Source organism: Rutilus rutilus (genome assembly GCF_951802725.1).
Source record: "Rutilus rutilus genome assembly, chromosome: 11".
Lineage (NCBI taxonomy): Eukaryota > Metazoa > Chordata > Actinopteri > Cypriniformes > Leuciscidae > Rutilus > Rutilus rutilus.
The window spans coordinates 26,791,806-26,813,258 of record NC_140216.1 but is presented as its reverse complement, the minus strand read 5'-3'; the positions used below and the strand labels follow the sequence as shown (position 1 = coordinate 26,813,258).

At 42.4% G+C, this 21,453-nt stretch overlaps 1 protein-coding gene across 1 annotated transcript in view; it reads left to right on the top strand.

Annotated features, from left to right (window-relative positions):
* Positions 1–2,541: 2,541 nt before the first annotated feature.
* The window catches only part of trak1b (trafficking protein, kinesin binding 1b), a 46,884-nt gene continuing 27,972 nt past the window's right edge, over positions 2,542–21,453 (top strand). Inside the window, exons 1-2 of the mRNA XM_084423331.1 lie at positions 2,542–2,707; positions 2,792–2,986. The gene's annotated coding sequence lies outside the window, so the exon portion shown is untranslated. The remainder of the gene's footprint in view (positions 2,708–2,791; positions 2,987–21,453) is intronic.

Below are 21,453 nucleotides of genomic sequence, written 5' to 3'. Positions count from 1 at the left end.
TATGTTTAATGTGTCTTCTTCCTCTAGATTTACCTTCTTAGAAATTGCTGTATAACCTCTGAAATTTCCCCCAATATTTTATCATAATAATCAGGCAAGTTTCACATCCAAATCACAATGTCAAAGCACTACCATATTAAATAGAAAATGAAACTGTACATGACCAGTTGATGTGTGACATTGTCCTGTAGCGTGACATGCTTTATCTAAAACAATTAATTAAACATTTACATTCTGTCTTTATGCACTTTTTATGAAATCATATTAAATTCGAGACATAAAATATTGTGTGTTAATATTAAGAATAACATTAAAATAAACAGTAAACAGTTACAGCACCTACATTTTATATAATTTCTTTTCTTAAAAAATATTGATATTCAATTTAAGAAATCTAGTTTACTAGATGTTTGCCATTAAAAATGTCTGTCATTAAATATTATGACGCATACCTCTTGTTCCCGTTTCTACTGACAATAAATGAACACATAAATTAAATCAAATAAGGAAATATATAATATTTAGCCCTATAAACAAATACAGAGAAATGATGTCACGTCCTTTGTGTGACATTCTGGTGCTGTCAGCTCATGTAGGAACGTTTGACGCGTGACGTCACGAACTTTGCGGCGCTCACAGATTGAGAATTAAAGGAGGTGATACAGGAGAGGATGCTGTACAGGATGTGCAAAATATGAGCACTCAGAGGAACTAAGAATTAAATCTGATTGGTTTTGGAGGACTGCTATTGAAGCCACTATCTCATATTGGTTTTGGAGATTCGAGGACTGCTGTTGAAGACGTTATCTAAATACCGGTAGTAAAACAATCCGACAATCTAGGTTTTGGGTTCCCTAGGTACAAATGCACATTTCTAGTCTTTGCTTTATCGTTGCCACGTCGTTCACTTGAAGAGGACAGATAATCTGTGGTGCGCGCATCATCCGGACGACGATAATGTTTTAAATGTTTTAAATGATTTCCAAATTGACTGGGGATTCCTCACTTGTAAGTATCCAGAGTCATTTATCTAGAGGGTATTAAAGTCATTACATTATCTTGTTTGATAATATAGATTATTAGCTACAAGGTGGGCTGTAATGAAATATAGATGTTCAATCTTAATTACTTAATATCAGTTTGTTTGTTTACGCAAGGCTTAGGTACCGCAGAAGATGCGGAGGAACGTCATGACGACACATGCGTAGACACGCCCATTACAAAAACAAACCAGAAACCACATGATCTCATATGAACTAGTATGTGTGTGAGGGCTGTCCTCTGTTTTATAATCTCAATATGTACACAGATCTAATACCTATCCAATATTTTTGTAATTCATTATGTAAGATGAGTTTTTATTCCACAGGATTTGTGTGATCTGTGCAGGTAGGCAAATGTCATGGCTGTAATTTTAAATGTTGATGTAGGTATGGGATTTTCAAACGTTTTGATGCCAAGGAATCCCATATATGACAATTCCTTTGCAAGGCACTTTCTTAATTATAAATGTAGCTTATATTTTCTCTCACACACATGCACACGTGTTTGTTTCACTATGTTAGTGAGGAATTTGCATAGACTTCCATTGATTTTATTTCACGTTAATGTTTTCTATCGCCTAAATCGATTTACCCCTAAACTCAGCAGCCCTCACAGAAATATTTGCAAAACACTAGATGGTCAAATCGGCTAAACCAGATTATTATTATTATTATTATTATTATATTATCTAGTGTTTTGCAAATGTTTCTGTGAGGGTTGTGTTGTCGGTTGTCATAATATTTCATTATATAAGTGAGAACATTTGGCCCTCACAAATATAGCAAAACCTGTACACACACACACACACACACACACACACACGGCTCAATAATTGTATTTGTGGGGACATTTTTTGGTCCCCATGAGGAAAACGGCTTATAAATCATCCAGAATGATTTTTTTTTTTATGTAAAAATGCAGAAAGTTTTCTGTGAGAATTAGGGGATAGAATACAATTTGCACAGTATAAAAATAAAACATGAAAAATGAAAAACCAATGTGTGTGTTTGTTGTGTGAGGAATATAGTATGCATGAATTATGCGTTTGCAAAATTCAAAATGAAATAACTTTTTTTATATATTGTCACTGATTGTACCAAAGGCAAAGGAAAATATAAAAAATGTTGTATTTTAATGTATATTTACATCATGGACTGTATATTTTTTCTACCCACTATTGGATTAATGAATAAACGTAAAAGGAATCCCCTTACACCTGGTGGTCCTACTTTAGAGTAATGCCTAACGTATCATTAGTTAACAGCAAAACTATCAAGAAGGATGAAAACTGATGCTACAATTTCTCAACACTAAGCCTTGATACCTGTAACAATTACAAACAGGCTTACTTATTTGTGGTTGTTGATGAACCATTCGTCCACAAGATCCTTAGATCACTCTAATACTGAATCGTGGTGTGTGTTATAATCTTCAATCTCACTGGTCTTTGTTTATTTATAGAGGGCCAAAGCTGGACATGTTCTAGTATCTCATTAAGAAGTTGCCAAGCTGGACGAGTCCAGTTCTGAGTTCTCGAGAACAGACCCTACAGAACCTGTGCACCTCGGACCCATCCCAGAAGAGCAGTATGTAGGTGAAGGAACCGAGGAACCAGTGCGTTTAGCACCACATGCCCGCTACAGGGACGCAGAAACAATCACAGGTCAGAACGTGCATCGTTTCATTACAACATGCATAAGATGCACTAGTGTTGATTTTCTCATCTTTCTCTGGGTCTCTGTTGTAGATGTTTGTAACAGCACAGAGCTCCCTGAGGTGGAGATTATCAGTCTATTGGAGGAGCAGTTGCCGGTCTACAGGCTGAGGGCAGACAGTGTGTATGGCTATGAGCACGACGACTGGATCCACACGCCTCTCATCTCGCCCGACACACGCATAGACCTCACCTCTGAGCAGATTGAGGAGACCCTCAACTATTTTTGTGAGTCAAAGATACTTCCTATCATCGTAAAGAGTTATGACCACTAATTGATTTGAATTGAGTCTTATCTTCTTTAATATTTTGTTTATATGTTTGATATAAATGTTTGAAATTCTATACTTTTGATGACTAACTCTGTTTGGCCTTAGTTACTACTGTTACATATAGTAACAGTGATGTGGAAAACAATCTAGAACAATCAACAAACCTCACCGGTTAGAACCAAAAAATGGCAACAATATTGTACAGTTCATCATACTAAAATATATATATTTTAATTAATAATAACAGTCAGCTCATTAGTAAGCAAAGCCCGCTGGCCTAGGGCCAGTTTAAGAGGGTTTCGGACAGTTGATCTTACATTCATTAATCTTGTGCATGTGTTTTTATGCCTTGCAAACCAAAACATTTGTTTGTTTTTTTGCATTGCATTGTGCGTTGTTGATGCAAATTGTGCTTTTTTAAAACTTTTAACCTAGCTGGCTGACATAAATGAAAATGTAAGAATGACTTGTGCTTTTTTTTAAAAGCCAGAATTAGAATTGAAAATGTTAAAAATCTTTCTTATTCTTTGGTTAAGAAAATGAAACATTTAATGAAAATTTTTATATCTGGCACATCTAAAAAAAAATAGAGTTATTGCTCTTTCACAGGCCTTACTGTTTTCTCAGGTGCCTGAACTGGCATGTGCCATTGTTACTTGTGAGCTGTTTTGTTGAAAGTTATATATAACGTCTAGTATATAAATGTTACATATTAATGGAAACATGTTTATAGTAAAATATAAATTACTGTTCAAAAGTTTGGGATTGTTAAATTGTTTAGCTAATGTTTTTGAAAGAAGTTTCTTATGTTCAGCCTATGTTTATTTGACCAAAAATACAATCAAAACAGTAATATTGTGAAATATTTTTGTATAATTTAAAGTAATTGTTTTATTTGAATATTTATTTGAATATATTTTAAAATGTCATTTATTGCTGTGAGGGCAAAGCAAAGCTCTTCAGAAATCATTTGAATATTTTTAATATTAATTATTTAATTAATTAATGATTAATAAAGAAACATTTCTTACTCTTATCAATGAATTATTATTTTTTATCTTACTGACCTCAAACTTTTGAATTGTAGTCTAAGTTTTTTCCACTTGAAATAGCTATACATTTTGCTGTTTTCCCAAATTGTTTTTGAATACCAACACATATATCTTCTTTTTTCAGTGAACTTCTCTGACTTGTAAACAATGACACATTTTCATTAGCATTCTGAGAATTTGTCTAATTAACCTTTCTGTAGCCTTTTTTCCCCCCAGTGAGTCTGGTTACATAATTGTTATAGATCTCCCCCCCTGGGGTGTCAGACATGTCGATAAGAGAGTTTGACGCACATGCATCAGTGAAAAAAGGACTTTTAACGCACAAGTATGTCACTGCAATAATAAGCCATTTAATTAACACTAATTCAGTTCACCAAAAAAAAATGGTGTAGGTATATAATGTGTGTTGTAACTGGAATTATTCAACCCCCATTGCAAATCAGGCTTATTGGCAAAATTTACAGACTTTCTGCTGTTTGCAATGAACAAATCAAACAAAAGTAATTGAAATAGCTCAACACAACAAATGTTTCAAGTGGTTTCCCTAAATTCAACTGAAAATTCAACTTTTAATGACAGTCTACAGTCTTCTGCAGTCTCAAAATTCTTCAACCCCTTCATGTCAAGCATCTTTAGTACTTAGTAGAACACCCTTTTGCTGTTATGACCTGCTGCAAACGAGACACCAGCTTCTGGCAGCGTTCCTGAGAAATCTGATCCCATCATGAGCAATGGCCTCTAGTTCAGTAATATTCTTGTGTTTACGTGCTGCAACCAGCTTCTTAAATCCCACCAGAGATTTTCTATGGGATTCAAGTCAGGTGACTGTGATGGCCAGCTGGCCACTGTAGGATCTTCCAGGGCTACTTCTGCAACCAAGCCTTGGTGGAATTTGAGGAATGATTGTCCTGTTGGAAGGTCCAATGATGCCCAAGCTTAAGCTTCCTCACTGACGGCATGACTTTTTCTCATATGATTTCCTGATACTTCAGTGAATCCATCTTGCCTTCCACACGCTGCTGGTTTCCAGTGCCAGAGGATGCAAAGCAGCCCCAGAGCATCACCGAGCCACCATCATGCTTAACTGTAGACAGTTTTCTGTTCAGCATTTGCTGCATTCTTCTTCCTCCAGACATACTGCTGATCACTGATTTTGAGCAAATTGGAGCCAACTTTTCTTGTTCTTTTGGGTCAGTAGTGGTGTACGTCTTGGAGTTCTGGCATGCATTTAGTACGTGCCTTACTCTGCAAGCTGAAACCTCAGTGCCTGTTGCCACCAAGTCTTGCGGCAGGTCTTTTTCTGTCTCTCAAGGCTTTTTCTGAACCTGCCTTCTCAGAAATCTGGTTGCAGCTGTTGATAGCTTCCTTTTTCTGCCCAGTCCAGGTAGTGTAACCACTGTTCCTTTAACTTTGAACTTGTGAACTATACTTCCAACGGTGTGTCTAGGAACATTTGGTACCTTCGCTATCTTTTTGTATCCTGTTCCTTGTTTGTGAAGGGCGATGATATCTTCTCTTAACTTTTTGGACCATTCTTTTGACTTAGCCATATTTCTAACATGCAGTCAAATGTGACACTCAACGAACCTAGCCAGTTCAGGTATTTCTTGTTTTCTAGCTCAAGCACACCTGGTGCAACTAATGAAGCCCTTGATTTGTTCATTGCAAACAGCTGAAAGTCTGTACATTTTGCCAATAAGCCTGATTTAAAATGGGGGTTGAATAATAATTTTACTACTGTGTATATATAGAAATAGTATGCTAGCATATTTCACAAATAATTACAAAGAAACAGCAAGTAACACATTGAATTGAACATGACATTTTGATTTAGAAAGACCTAGATAGTAATTTCTTGTTTTCTTTACAACTTTGAATTTTTTTTTTTTTTTTTTACAGTTTACTCTTTAGAGTAAATAGACTTACAATAGAATGTTTATAAATAAAGTCATATGTACACAATAAGAAGGGCACACTAATTGCATTGTGTAATTTGTGTAGTAAATTTCGAAACACTTCTTGCAACATTTTGGAAATGTTTTATTTAATGTTAAAATTTTTAAACATGTTGCCCATACCTTCAGTTGGATATTTGACTACAGCGCTTTACATGTTTACCATCTGATTTATGCCTCATATCAGCTTTCTGTGCTGGCAGAATATACTGACAAAGAAAGAGAAATTAACTGTGCCTGGGCCATAAAGAATGATAATGTAATAAGTAGTTCATTTTCTTTTTCTGACAGACTCTGCAACCATATTATATTTCATTTGTTGGATGGTTAAGGAATTATTCCAGTCATGTTAATCTTTAGTTCTCTTTCTGTCGGTCACTTGCGACGTTGTGTTGAAATACTGACACTAGGTGTAATTTGCATGCCTGGCCATACCCCTGAACATTCATGTGGCCGGCGTGCATCACACACTTAAATTTTGCCTTAGCACAGCATCTCTTCATGATAAGAGAAGCGAATTTCCATTCACCTCGCAATTGCTGCTGGATACAGAGCACACATCAGCGGTCTCTCTCCAAATTTTGCACAAAAAAGTGCAGGGAGTCCCCCTGGGTGCATCAGCGGCATACTAAAAGCTTCCTGCTTCCTGCTTAGCTACTGTTCGGACGCTTTTGCTTACTGCTCCGCACTTTGCTCTATCGCTTTTATATTTTATCTCCTAATTTTAACTAAATCAGCACAGTGCTAAATCAACATAGCTTGGCATCAACGTTAAAACTAGAAACTTTTGTGACTGGAAGATTACTACAAAAAAGCGGTTTTCCTTTCCGACCAGCCTCCCACTGCCATCAGCTTACATTCTGGAGAAGAGAAATCTCTCCAAACCAGACGGAACACACAACAGAGCTTTGTCATGGACGCCCTCAGCATACAGCCGGTGAGTCTCATGAATCTAGTGCTCCACGACAGGCCATGCTGAGTGTAGAGAAACAAGCCGATCAACACACTAATCGATGGCACAAACAGGTAGCGAGACTCAAAGGCACTTGAGACATCAGATTGTCACAAGCATCACATATTGCTGCAGTAGCATCCTCTACCTCAGATATGGCTATGACAAGGATTGCAAACACTGGTTTCCTACCACCGCCTATACATCTTGAGAACAGATTTGAAGTATTAAAGGTGCCATAGAATTTGAAATTGAATTTATCTTGGCATAGTTAAATAACAAGAGTTCAGTACATGGACATGACATACAGTCTCAAACACCATTGTTTTCTCCTTCTTAAATCTCGTTTTTGAAAAACACCCCTGAAAAATAGGCGAATCTCCACATAACACCGACTGTGACGCAACAGTCGGGATCATTAATATGTACGCCTCCAAAAACTTGCATATGCCAGCCCATGTTCAAGGTCAGGTGGAACTGCGGAGCCGAATCATCGTCCGAATCATTTTTCTTCGAGAGACATCATGGCTTGCAAACGAGCGAAGCATGGCAGTTGCTCAGTGTTTGGATGTACAAATGAACACAAAGGTATTTTTTTAGTTCCTTCATCCGAGCCTCTGAAGAACCATTGGGTTATGTGAATGTCTGATGTGTAATTGTTCAAGTTCAGACAGATAATCTTTCTCTCAAAGTCGTTCAATACTGTTTATGCATCAGTAAATCAAGCCAGTGACTAAACGATCAACTTCACGTCGTTTCTCTTAGTAGAATGAAAATAATCTTACTTAAACTGTGATTAATATACAGATAGCGATCAAAGAACAATCCCTTTCCAGTCGCCCCAAGCTGTCAATCACACAGTGCGAGTTTATCTGGACACTTGCCAAAACTCGTTATGAAATCAATGACGCTGTAACACTGCACAACGAAGCTCTTACTTGTACGTACATCATGTTTGCATTGGTGAAATCATTAGTGAGAGTGCAGAAACTGCGTTGCAATGATAAGATCTTCATTCACGTGATCAACAGGCTTACACTGAAGTCTCACAGCAGCCAATCACAGCAGTGGGCGTTTACACTGAAGTCTCACAGCAGACACGCCCCTTCAAACAGAGCATTCAAATCAGAGGCTAAAATCAGGCTAGGAAAAATGCCTTTTATTTCTAAATTATAACAATTTTTTATCTAAAAAACATACTAACATTATAAGGGCACCCCAGGAAACATTCTAAAATAATAAAATAGTCCATGCAATGGCACCTTTAATGAATGTAGATGAGGCATCCCCAAACGAGATGAATGTGATCGAACACAGACCGAATCAGCCAGTAGCTAACACTGATGCTAACTGGCGCTCAAGACCGAGCAGACAGCTGCACTCGGCTCAGAGTGCAGCCAAGCACAGTGGATGACTCCATAATCAGAAACATTAGCAGCAGGCAACTACGTGCTGCCTTCCACAAGCAACAACTTCTGATGTAAACAGGGACCTTCAGAACATTCTGATGAAACATAAGACTGCAAATCGACTTATCATTCATGTGGGGAAGAATGATTCTCAGAAAGAGCAGCCAGAACTTCTCAAGAGGGATTTCAATGAACTTTTTGAAACAATTAGAAGACTGAAAGTTCATCAGTGGACCACTTCCAGCGAGAGAAACAAATCAGTTTTCACGGTTGCTTGGGCTTAATACATGGCTGCAAAAAACCTGCAATATAAAATGAGTAAACTTCATTGACAACTTCAATCTTTTCTGGAGTCAGAGACAACTGTTCAAACAGGATGGCCTCCACCCAAACAAACTTGGTGCAAGAGTGCTAAAGGACAACATTAACTTCTCCCTCCATCACCCTTCAGCAGTGTGTGCCAATCCACTCAACCTGAATGTCACACACACACACCTGGACAGAGTGTGTGTGAACACAGGACTTAACTTCAGCACCTGAATGGACATGTGGTTGACATATCACGCAAGGACAATGATAACACCATGCAGCCAAAACTACCTCTGCTAACGGACACAATCTCAGCTGAACCCTGCCCACAGAGCTCACCACAGACAAACTGTGATGGATTAAAACTGCTCGAAGTTTCAGCACCCAAGGATGGCTTTTTGGAAAACAGCCAGGAAAACCAGGACAACATATCACAGCCTCTGGTAACACTAGGCAAGGCAAGGCAAGGCAAGTTTATTTATATAGCACATTTCATACACAATGGCAATTCAAAGTGCTTTACATAGAAGAAATTAAAATAATAAGAAATAAGAATAATTAAAACAGTTTAGAAAAATCAAATAAAATACATTACAAACAGTCGGACGAACAGCGGCACAGTGCTCATTCAGTAAATGCATAGCTAAACAGATGTGTTTTGAGTCTGGATTTGAATGTGACTATAGGAGCACATCTGATCTCCTCTGGAAGCTGGTTCCAGCTGCGGCTGGCATAATAGCTAAAAGCGGACTCGCCATGCTTAGAGTGAACCCTTGGTATTTCTAGCTGATATGATCCTAATGATCTGAGTGATCTGTTGGGTTTATATTCAGTGAGCATATCTGCAATGTATTGAGGTCCTAGGCCATTGAATGATTTATATACCAGTAATAATACTTTAAAATCAATCCTAAATTTAACTGGGAGCCAGTGTAAAGACCTGAGGACTGGTGTGATATGTTCATATTTTCTGGTTCTGCTCAGAATCCTGGCGGCAGCGTTCTGTATGAGCTGCAACTGTCTTATGGTCTTTTTGGGAAGGCCAGTGAGGAGTCCATTACAATAATCCACCCTGCTGGTGATGAAAGCATGCACAAGTTTCTCTAAGTCTTGTCTGGAAACAAAGCATCTAATTCTTGCAATATTTTTCAGATGATAGTATACTGATTTAGTTATTGCTTTGACATGACTACTGAAACTAAGGTCTGACTCTAGTGTCACACCAAGATTCCTGACTTGATGTTTAGTTGTTTGACCCCTAGAGTGAAGGTATGCGTTCACCTTGAGAACTTCATCTTTGTTTCCAAACGCAATGACTTCAATTTTGTCTTTGTTTAACTGAAGAAAATTTTGACACATCCAACTGTTGACTTCATCAATGCATTGGCACAGGGAGTCAATGGGGCTGTAATCGTTAGGCGATAGGGCTAAGTAGAGCTGTGTGTCGTCTGCATAGCTGTGGTAAGCAATTTGGTTCTTTCTCATTATTTGGCTCATTGGGAGCATATACAGGTTGAACAGGAGTGGCGCAAGAATTGAGCCTTGAGGGACTCCGCATGTCATGGATCTCCACTCAGACTTATGGTCTCCTATACTCATATAATAACCTCTCCCATCTAAGTATGACCTGAACCATTTTAGGACTATCCCAGAAAGCCCCACCCAGTTTTCTAGCCTGTCCAGAAGTATGTTGTGATCGACAGTGTCAAATGCAGCACTGAGGTCGAGTAGTACCAGCACTGATAATTTGCCTGAATCAGTATTTAAGCGAATATCGTTTATTATCTTTATGAGCGCTGTTTCTGTGCTGTGGTGCGGTCGGAAACCAGATTGAAAATTGTCAAAGTATCCATTCGTGCATAAGAATTTGTTCAGCTGATTGAAGACAATTTTTTCTAGAGCAACAGACATGTTATTCCTCTCTCCAGCAGTAACTTTCTCAAATGTTTACAGAACAAGCAGGAACCCAGTTTTCCTGTATCTTTCTCTATTTCTGTTATATGATAAAAAGTCTAAGGTCTTCTCAAGCCATACGGCAAACCTATCTAATCTGCTGCCTGTTACATGTCAAACTAAGATTGCTGTGAAAAAAATAATAATAATACTGTGAAGGTAGCCCTTTTAAACATCCGATCACTTAAAAATAAATCACTTCTAGTAAATGACTTAATAACCACAAACAACCTAGATTTTATGCTTCTAAATGAAACTTGGCTAGAAGACAGCTGCAGTGCAACAGTCCTCAATGAAACAGCCCCTCCTAACTTTACTTTTATGAGTGTCTGCAGAGCGGGTAAGAGAGGTGGGGGTGTAGCTGCTCTATTTAAAGATGTCTATCAATGTAAGCAAGTATCATTTGGGAATTACCTGTCTTTCGAATATCTGGGCATTGTGTTAAAAGGTGCTCCACGCATTTTACTTATTTAATTATTACTTATTACAGGTCATATCTTTAACACCAAGCATGTCTGCGTACTCTGTTGATTATCTCCTTGAGTCCTTTAACTCAAAAGTACAGAGTGTAATTGAGGATATTGCTCCTGTGAAAGTCAGGAAGAAGAGTGGCAGACAAAAAGCACCTTGGAGAAAGTCAACAGCAGTGCAAAATATGAAAAGACAATGCAGAAAAGCTGAACGCATGTGGCGGAAGACAAAATTTGTAGTCCATTATAACATCTATAAAGACAGCCTTCATGCTTTCAATGTGGAACTAGGTAAAGCTAGACAGACTTTCTTCTCAAATATTATAAACAGAAACATAAATAACACCAAAAAACCACCAAGCTAGATTCCCAGTGAAATGCTCTCAGACAGCAAATGCAGTGAGTTTGCTTCTTTCTTTTAAAAAATCAATAATATCAGAAAGGCGATCAGCATATCCTCATGTGGCACTGAGGTAAGACAGATCAGACCACATCCTCAGAAAGTTACTATGTCTGATTTCAAAGAAATTAATGGTAAAATTTTGGAGGAAACAGTACAGCACCTTAAAACATCAACCTGCGCCCTTGACACACTCCCCACCTTCTTTTTCAAAAGTGTGTTAAACTGCTTAGATCTCTCTGGGACTTTTCCAAAGTCCCTTAAAACTGCAATTGTCAAGCCCCTCCTGAAAAAGAACAATCTGGATAGCAACATATTGAGAAATTACAGGCCAATCTCAAATCTTCCTTTCATAGGCAAGATCATTGAAAAAGTTGTCTTCAATCAGCTGAACAACTTCCTAATCTCAAATGGATACTTTGACAATTTTCAATCTGGTTTCCGGCCACATCACAGCACAGAGAGCACAGCACAGCACAGCTCATAAAGATAATAAACGATATTTGGTTACAGGCAAAACATCAATTCTGGTACTACTCAACCTCAGTGCTGCATTTGACACTGTCGATCATAACATACTTCTTGACAGGGTGGAACACTGGTTCTGACTTTCTGGGATAGTCCTAAAATGGTCCAGGTCATACTTAGGAGGGAGAGGTTATTATGTGAGTATAGTTGACCATAAGTCTGAATGGACATCCATGACATGCAGAGTCCCTCAAGGCTCAATTCTTGCGCCACTCCTGTTCAACCTGTTCATGCTCCCACTGAGCCAAATAATGAAAAAGAACCAAATTGCTTACCACAGCTATGCAGATGACACACATATCTACTTAGCCCTGTTGCCTGACGACAGCCCCATTGACTCCCTGTGCCAATGCATTGATGAAGTCAACAGTTGGATGTGGCAAAACATTCTTCAGTTAAACAAAGACAAAACTGAAGTCATTGCATTTGGAAACAAAGCTGAAGTTCTCAAGGTGACCTTGATGCTAGGGGGTCAAACAACTACAAATCAAGTCAGGAATCTCTGTGTGATTCTGGAGTCAGACCTTAGTTTCTATAGTCATGTCAAAGCAATAACTAAAGGTGATGATACACAGGGCAACTTTTTGAGCAATGTTGCTGGGCAATCTTGCCGAGCCGATTGTTGCTTGGGCACTTTCCCATTGAAAATGGGCAATACGTGTCTATCTGGATCATTTAGATTGGTTGTGGGCACTGTGTCTCATCTGGTTGCTCGTTGATGGCAACATTGCCCAGCAGCGTTGCTCTAAAAGTTGCCCTGTGTATCATCACCTTAAATCAGCATACTACTGTATCATCTCAAAAATATTGCAAGAATTAGATGCTTTGTTTCCAGACAAGACTTGTAAGTCTTGTTCATGCTTTCATCACCAGCAGGGTGGATTATTGTAATGGACTCCTCACTGGCCTTCCAAAAAAGACCATAAGACAGTTGCGGCTCATACAGAACACTGCTGCCAGGATTCTGAGCAGAACCAGAAAATATGACCATATCACACCAGTCCTTTAAAGTATTATTACTGGTATATAAATCACTCAATGGCCTAGGACCTCAATACATTGCAGATATGCTCACTAAATATAAACCTAACAGATCGCTCAGATCATTAGGATCACTAATGGGTTCACTCTAAGCAAGGTGAGTTCGCTTTTAGCTACTATGCCAGCTGGAACCACCTTCCAGAAGAGGTCAGATGTGCTCCTACAGTAGTCACATTCAAATCCAGACTCAAAACACATCTGTTTAGCTGTGCATTTACTGAATGAGTACTGTGCCACTGTACGTCCGACTGATTACACTGTATTTTATTTTGCATCCTCCTTTTTATTCTAAACTGAACTGAAATGGCACTGAGAATTGGGTAAGAGAGATGAAACCATGCTGATGGTCTGGGTCTGTGTTGGAGTAGTGAGTTTGACGTGATTAAACTCGAGGTTCTGTGGGGTGCGGACTGGACTAATTCCATTCCTAGAGCTTCCAAACAAATGGGTTTTTGGGGTGCAGACTGATGAGGCAGTGAACTCGAGGTTACCCTGTGAGTCAGTCCTAGAGCTCCACCTGTCCGATTTTAGGGAAAAATCGGGTCTATTGGAGACGTCCGATAGATTTTTTGGGCGCGTCGAAAGAACACCACAGACACAGTACAATCCACATGGGAAAATCTCACAGTAAAACAATCAGCTGTGCAAAATATGATACACCGGTGTTTTGCCAGATGAGAAGTTTATTTATGTATAATCTCATTACTAGGGCTGTGCGATATGACGATATATATCGGATGGACGAAATAAAAAGTTTATCATTTCATATTATGCTCTATCGTTTATATCGTGGTGTCGCAAAATACTGTTTACGGCAAAATTGTTTACGGCAAAACTTTTTCATCATTTGGCTGACTGCAATCTTACACGCCACCATGGGGATGCAGGCAGAAACGTGAATAACATCATGAGGGAAGGGGAGATGGAACCAGGTGGCCAGGACAAATCGAGGAGCTCGTTCCTAAACGAGTGGCTATCTTTGTAGCATGGACATGGTTTGGTTAACTTTCTATATGTTTGGTTGACTATTTTATTTTGATAATGAACATGCTGCAATGCTAGAACGTGTGCGTGTGAGGCGCCGATGCGATCACAGGAATTTTTGTCCTCCTGAAGTTCTGAGGAACCTGTTACTCCGTAATTTATGGTCATATGGATAGAAGCAAGAAATGATTAAAAATGGTAAAGCTTTTGTAAAATACAGAAAACAAGCACAATGCCGTTTTCTGCCGTCTCGGTTTCCTTTCCGTGAGCTTTGTACCCCATCACAATGAACCAAAGCTCAGCTAAATTTTTCCTTTCGTTTTGTTAAACTATAATATTTAAGTAAAATAGCCTATATTTCGCATATAGGCCTATATTAGTTTTATATATTTAGTTTTATTCTGTTTTCTTCGTTCACAGAAGCGCTTTAAGTGTGTGATGTAGGCTAACGTTGTGTGAATCCATGTTCTTATCCTGCAATGTTTGCTGGTTTCAAAACGTACTCGGTTACTAACGTAACCTCGATTCTCGGAACGAGAGAGAGCGGGAACGAGTACTGCGTAAATCTTACGCTAGGGGGAAAATCTCTTTTCCGCGAGATACTGAAGCCAAAAAATTATCCTTAATTTTGAAATAATGTAAAACGCGTTGCGGCAGCATGCAGACATAGGCGAGACAGCTCGCGCGCCTATTGGCTGCTCTGCGGCAACTGCAGCAGCCTATCGATGAGGCCCTAGCGTGACGTCAGCTCCAATGAGGGCGCTTCGCGCCCACTACGTCACGTCCCGCCGAGACAGGCGTGGCCTAGGGCTATAAATACAGCTCGAGAGGCTAGCAGCTTCACTGGTTTTTCATCACCGAAGCGAACCAGAGCGAGTGCAGGCACGGCAAGATACGCAGTACTCGTTCCCTCTCTAGAGAGAACCGAGGTTACGTTAGTAACCGAGTACGTTCTCTTACGAGAGGTTCTCTCGTACTGCGTAAATCTTACGCTAGGGGAACACAGTGTAAAACTCCGTGCATGCTAAGATCCAGCACCAAAGACCCAAGGGCATGTGCCCGGGTTCATATAGCACATGATCATAAGGGACTCACAGAGAGTCCAGAAAAGAGAGGCTAGAATAGCATCATTTCTGTAATGATAACATCCTATAAGGAGCATTTATAGTGATGATGAATTGTACAGCCAGGGCGGCCACGGCCTGAGCTGACGAATATAGTGGGTCTTACACACTGCCCACAGAGCTGCGCGATCAGACAGCGAGCACTCGCTCGAGCAGTTTCAGCATTCTGGGCCGAACACATCGGGGCAGATAGTACCAATTTAGACCGAAAGCAGCTTAGCCTGCAAGGCGGGAACCTCTAGGTTATAAAACCTTATAAATGTAGACGGGGAGGCCCAGCCTGCCTCCATACAGATATCTTGCAAGGCAATCCCACTAGACCAAGCCCACGACGAGGCCACACCTCTCGTGGAGTGCGCTCTGACACCTAATGGGCACTGCAAGCCCTTAGAGGCGTAAGCCAGCGCAATAGCATCGACTATCCATCTGGATAGACTCTGTTTCGATACGGCAAGTCCCTTGGAACGTCCGTAGAGTGAAACAAAGAGCTGCTCCGTCTGTCTGAAAACAGACGTGCGAGACACGTAAGCTCTTAATGCCCTAACCGGGCAAAGGAAGCTGGCGTCCTTTTCCTCGTTAGAGACCGGCAGGGCAGAAAGGGAAATCACCTGAGCCCTAAACGGTGTGTTGAGGGATTTAGGAACGTACCCGTGCTTTGGTTTGAGTATGACTTTCGAGTCATTCGGCCCAAACTCCATACATGTTGCGCTCACTGAGAGCGCTTGTAAGTCCCCTATGCGCTTCACTGAAGCGAGAGCCAGAAGAAACACTGTTTTGAAAGACAAGTGTTTGATATCTATTGATTGGACAGGCTCAAATGGGGCACTTTTCATGGCCTCCAAGACCGTGGAAAGGTCCCAAATGGGAACTGAGGGAGGTCTGGGAGGATGTAACCTCCTAGCTCCTCTAAGGAAGCGAATGACCAGATCGTTCATTCCGAGTGACTGACCAAGCGTTGGTTTAGAAAACGTAGCCACGTAGACTTTGAGCGTGGATGGGGCTCTGCCCTTATCCAGTAGCTCTTGTAGGAAGGAGAGAACCTCCGAAACTCCACAGTCTTGGGGTGAAAAGCCGCGTGCTGTGCACCAGCTAGAGAACACAGACCATTTCGAGGAATAGAGCCGCCTCGTAGAGGGGGCTCTAGCCTGCACAATCGTGTTTAACACTCCCTCTGGGAGATCAGTGGGTACACGTTGATGGCCCACGCATGTAGGGACCAAAGCTCTGGGCGAGGATGCCAGATCGAGCCCTTGGCCTGAGAGAGGAGGTCCCTCCTCACTGGTATTGGCCATGGGGCAGCGCTCGTCAGCTGCATCAGAACTGGGAACCAAGCCTGGTTCTTCCAGAGCGGAGCGACTAATAGCATTGAGCATCCGCTTTCCCTGATCCGCTCTAACACCTGGGGTAGGAGCGCGACGGGGGGAAAAGCATAGAGCGGGCAGCGGGGCCAGACGTGGGCCAGCGCATCCCTGCTCTTGGAGAAAAACTCCGGACAGTGAGCATTTTCTTGAGACGCAAACAGGTCTACTTTCGCTTTGCCAAATGTCTCCCACAGCAGCCGAACTGTCTGTGGATGTAGAGACCATTCCCCTGCTGGAACATTGTTCCTGGACAGTATGTCTGGTCCCACATTCAGGCGGCCAGGCACATGCGCTGCTCTGAGCGAGCTCAGATTGTGCTGGGCCCATACCAGGAGGCGTTCCGTTAACCTGTAAAGGTTTCGGGATGTGATGCCTCCCTGGCGATTTATGTAGGCTACCACCGACATGTTGTCCGAGCGGACCAAAACTTGGTGTCCTGCTATTCGGGGATGAAAGCGCCTTAGCGCTTTGTCGACTGCCATCATTTCCAGGCAGTTTATGTGCAGGAGCTTCTCTCGTTCTGACCACTGGCCGCAGAACAGTCTGCCGTCGAGCAGTGCTCCCCATCCCGAGGTGGAGGCATCCGTAGACACCACCTTCACCCTCGAGGAAGTCCCCAGGCTTACACCTGACTGGTACCAGTCGGTCGCTTTCCAAGGTATCAATGCTGAGATGCATTTTCGATCGACCTTGAGGCGAAAAAGACCGGAAGCCCACGCTCGGCGCGGAACTCGCGCTTTTAGCCAGTACTGCAGCGGGCGCATGCGAATCAGACCCAGCTGAAGAACTGCTGATGCTGCGGCCATAAGACCCAGCATCCTTTGAAACTTTTTGAGCGGGACTATAGCGCCGCGGCGGAAGGTTTCCGTCATGCGCTGAATAACCAGTCTGCGCTGTGGCGACAGCTGCGCTGTCATGGACAGCGAGTCCAGTTCCAAGCCCAGAAAAAATATTCTCTGACTGGGAGACAGTGAACTCTTCGCCCAATTGACTTTGAGACCCAGATTCTCGAGATGCTCGAGTAACATGGTCCTGTGTTCTATGAGCTCTGAGTGTGACTGAGCTAGAACCAGCCAATCGTCCAAGTAGTTCAAAACTCGCATTCCCCGAAGTTTCAGGGGGGCGAGGCCTGCGTCCATGCACATCGTGAATGTACGGGGTGCTAGGGACAGGCCAAACGGTAGGACTGTGTATTGATATGCCTGGCCCTCGAAGGCGAATCTCAAAAATCGCCTGTGACATGACGCGACGCTATTTGTATTTGGAAATACGTGTCCTTCAGATCTATTGACACAAACCAGTCCCCCTGGCGAATTTGCGAGAGGATTTTCTTGGTCGTGAGCATTCTGAACCGGCGTTTTGAAAACGCTTTGTTCAGCTGTCTTAGATCTAGAATGGGTCTGAGATCCCCGTCTTTTTTCGGTACCAGAAAATATCTGCTGTATCCCCCTTCGCTCTGAGCTTGAGATAAAGGCTCTATGGCCCCTTTGCTCAACAGTTTCGCAATTTCGGCACGAAGTAGATGTGCTACTTCCTTTTCTACCGTGGTTTCGATTCGCGCCGCGCATCAGCGGGGACGTCGAGCGAACTGTAGCAAATAGCCTCTTTTTATAATATTCAGCACCCATTCTGATACCCCGGGAAGCTTTGCCCACGCATTTGCATGGATAGCTAGGGGTTGAATGAGATCTGGGCTCTGGCCGCGACATGGTGGCAGCCGGAGCGCTCCGGTGTGCTGAAACACAAACATCGCGCTTGTAACGTTCGAGGCGGGGGGTGCGCTGATCACAGCGGGCAGCCTGCCCGCGCTCGACTCTCCTACGGCGGGTTGCAGAGGGAGAGCGAGCGGGGGGAACCCCGTGGGGTTTGTCATGTCCGTGAGTGAATGTGGGCGCGGGACAGCGGGCACATTTACTGCACTGAAAAACACCGTCGGCGTGAGCTGTATGTGTGTTGGTTTCGTTTTTACAGAAAACGTGGGACATGCAGTCTACACATTCACTACATCTAATGCACAGTCGACATGAGTCGATTTTATTTGTGCGAGCCACGTGTGGCGGGCTGTGCTTGTGTGTAGGAATGAGCACTGGGCTGTGGGCATTTTACTACACTCATAACACCATCGGCCGTGGCCGGAATACCAGAAAATACACTCTTATGGGATTTATCTGGGTTTGTGTGCAGGCCAAACGGGCTGTGAAACCGGCTTGTTTTCTGCTGAATACACTGGAACAGTCACATTATCTGGAACTGAACGAGCGAGAAGTTTTGGTGGAAGTCCGGCCGCAGCGGGACTTGAACACCGTCGTTTCCCTAGACTGGCTAGGAAGAGCTTGAGTTGCCATAGAAACAGTGTCTGGGTGCAGACGAGGGGGTTGTACAACACGCTCGTTAGCTGCAAAATACATCTGCAGTCGCCTTTTAAGGGAACTGACAGAACGAAAGCATAGACGGCATAATTTTATCTGCTGGCAGACACGGGATTCGAACACGGGTCTCTGGCGCAAGAGCCTAAGATTCCGCCACTGAGCCACAGGGGGGAATACATAAGCTTTCAGTTAGCGCGAGCATATAAGAGAGCGTCAACGTGTCTTGTGACGGCGTCTGTTTGCAGGCGTGCATGTATTTACAACAGGCTCGTTTACTGCAATATTGACATTTCCAGTCGCCTGAACTTAAGAGGGAACTGAGAAATGTGTGAGAAATGGAGATTAGTCCGGTCTCGACGGGACTAAAACCCTCTTTTCCCTTTCGCCGGTGAGTGACGCGTGAATGGGCGGGGGTAGCTTTCTTGTAACGTAAAGAAAAAACTAACCCCGTGACCGTCCGCTCCTGACATCCCCTGTGAACGGCGCAGTTTGCGCGGCTCGAACAGAGGGAGAGAAGGTATCATCCCCCACAGACGTGGCTTCTTGGTTGATATCCACGACGGAAGCGGCGGCAGACGGCGGCCACTGTCCATCAGGAAGAGACTCTAGCGAAGCAGGTGAAGCAGGCGGGCGAGCTGGCGAGCTTTGCGGGTTGGGGGAGGTTCCGGGACCCGTTGAGCACGGCGCTTTTTACGGCGCGGTACCGCGGCGGGCGGAGGTGCAGTCTCGGAGAAGGATACCAGGCGAGTCCTCAGAGTCACCATAGGCATTAGCTCGCTGAGGGCAGCCGCCGTCAGCGAGCGCGAGAGCTGCGTGATCCTTACCAGGAAAAGGGGCGTCTTGAAAAAGACGCTCGGCTCTTTTAGTGCAATGAGAGTGTGTGTCGCGGCGGAACACACACACACACACACAAAACACAGTAGCAGAGAAAGGATATAACGCCGGATAGCACAGCAGGGAACGGCGACTGAAGGCGGCGCGGCCAGCGACTCCAGATGCAAAGGCTCGTCCTGCTGAAAGGCTTCTTCAACGGCGCGGCTTCTTCTCTCAGGATCCAGCGATGCGTGAGCTCCGCTGAAGAGATGAAAAATCAGTGAAGCTAGCCTCTCAAGCTGTATTTATAGCCCTAGGCCACGCCTGTCTCGGCGGGACGTGACGTAGTGGGCGCGAAGCGCCCTCATTGGAGCTGACGTCACGCTAGGGCCTCATCGATAGGCTGCTGCAGTTGCCGCAGAGCAGCCAATAGGCGCGCGAGCTGTCTCGCCTATATCTGCATGCTGCCGCAACGCGTTTTACATTATTTCAAAATTAAGGATAATTTTTTGGCTTCAGTATCTCGCGGAAAAGAGATTTTCCCCCTAGCGTAAGATTTACGCAGTACGAGAGAACCTCTCGTAAGAGAACTCAAGAAGTTGAATATTACCAGCTATTAATTTTCACTGAAATGTGGGCCTAATTGTTTGACAGTTGGTGACATAATTATTTATCCTCTGAAAAACTAATGCCAGCACATTGCCATTGCGACTTACCTTTGATGACTTGACAGCTGAGCGCAGGCATTTCACTCACGTTGGATATCTGTCAATATCACATTTGAACAGTTTGTACTATTTGATTTCGTGATTGGTTGACTTGCAAATTAAACTATTTAACAGGACGATAAAATAACATTATTAACCGGTTAATGGCCATTTCAAATAAGTGTTTCTGTTCAGAACGATTCAATTTTATTTAGTTTCCATTTCTGGTTATGTTCCTGTCAAAATTTCGTTAGTTTGTTTTCATTCATTGAACAGGTTCGGAGCCCCGATTGCTGCTACATTTTAAACTTGAAAGTACAATGTTTACATTAGCATTTTATAGAGCAATATTTTATGTTGGGCCTGTAATCATTTGTTTTTAAAAAGTGTTTTATATTTCATTCATATTTTATATTTCTACATTCTTAATCAAACATTTGCCCAGAAGTTCTAAATAAAGGAAGAAAAATAATCACATATGAATGAGTACATATTTGAGTATACTTTAAAGAAATAGTCTTCTCCATGTGGTATATATATATATATATATATATATATATATACCCTCTCGAGTTTTTTGAATGAATGATTCAATGACAAATAAAAATTTTAAAGCTGCAGTCTGTAACTTTTGGTGCTCTAGCGGTTAATAAACAGAACTGCATGACGTCATTAGCAGAGCGCCCGTGAGTATAAGAGGAAGCCTGTAATACACATCATCAGCTTTTTTTTTGTCTTCAGGAGTTAAATAGCACGTGGTGAAGGCGAACTAGAAATGGAAAATCCATTTCAGGAGCGTTTCATGAAGTGTATGCCTCTGTGTCTCAGGTTTCTGAAATCTGAGGACACACAATCTATGCGTTTTGTGCTTGGGTGAGGAGCACATGCTTTCAGTATACTCAAGGTTTCTGAATGGCATAGAAGTATGGAAGATTGTGTATGTACTGAACCCTCTCATCCTGCCAGCCCTGCATATGGGGAGCTGTTAGATGTTAT